Raw genomic sequence first — 1,078 nt, forward strand, 5'->3', positions numbered from 1 at the left:
TACAATTTGAAGTGGTTTCGTGGAATATCAAAACCGAAAAAACTACGATCATTGTTGGCAACAGAGTGAGACCGTACTATCGCGTGACGATGTTATAATTTAATTGGTTCTTGTCATAAAATGAGTCAGAAAAATTATCCAGAATCAACACCAATTTGCCGTTTACCGTTAGCTACTATTGCAGACTACATGATGTTTAGCTGCCTTGCTGGGAACAGCTCCATATAGTTTTAATAAACAAAGCCACTTATCAACTGCTAAAACCAAACTTTGATAAACGTACGCTTGATATCACATATCCGAAGGTGAAATAAATTCTAAATTTGTGTTTTTCCCTTTACATCGTTGCCAAAGAAACTTGTTGGATTAACCTTATCATAACTGTTAAGAAGAGTGCTCTGAGTGCAGCTACATTCAGGGGTTTTTAATTCACAGAAAAAATAACTCTTGCACGCCTTGCGTGCCTATGTCTTACACCCTGTCAATATAACACCTGAACAAAGCGCATTATCTTTACCATTATTTTGCCCAAAACAAAATATGGGCCTAGAAATCAGTAGAAGCTTCGAAACGATAATAGGAGCCCCTCATTAACAAAACGGGTTGGTCAAAGAAAATATAAAAGCGGCGTAATAGGACACTGATTCATGCTTGTAAGACTCAAGAAAATCTTTTCTGATTTGGAATAAGATATTTCTTTTCACTCGGATCTTTCACCTGTATCGTTACTCTGAGAATACACAGTATTATTTTTACTTCTGTACAGTGTAACTCCAAGTAAGGAGATGTCTTTGAAGATCTTCTTCATCAGGTGAATACGGATAACCTGCATGAATCAGTGTGATCCAGGCAACCAAATCTGCGACAATCAATGAGCAAACAATTTCTTGAAGCCAGTCTGATGGTCTCTGAAAATCCTACTGGATTGTTTTGAATTGAATTCAAACATTTAAAACTATCGTAAAAGATTCGTCTTGTGTCAGTATCTTGCATTCAAGAAAATCATCAGCAAATTCTTGTCTACTCCGCTGCAAATTCTTATCGCAAATTACTTTAAGGCATGTCAAATCATAATGGT

The sequence above is a fragment of the Orbicella franksi genome, chromosome 12 (assembly GCF_964199315.1).
Source record: "Orbicella franksi chromosome 12, jaOrbFran1.1, whole genome shotgun sequence".
In the NCBI taxonomy this organism is placed as follows: Eukaryota; Metazoa; Cnidaria; class Anthozoa; order Scleractinia; family Merulinidae; genus Orbicella; species Orbicella franksi.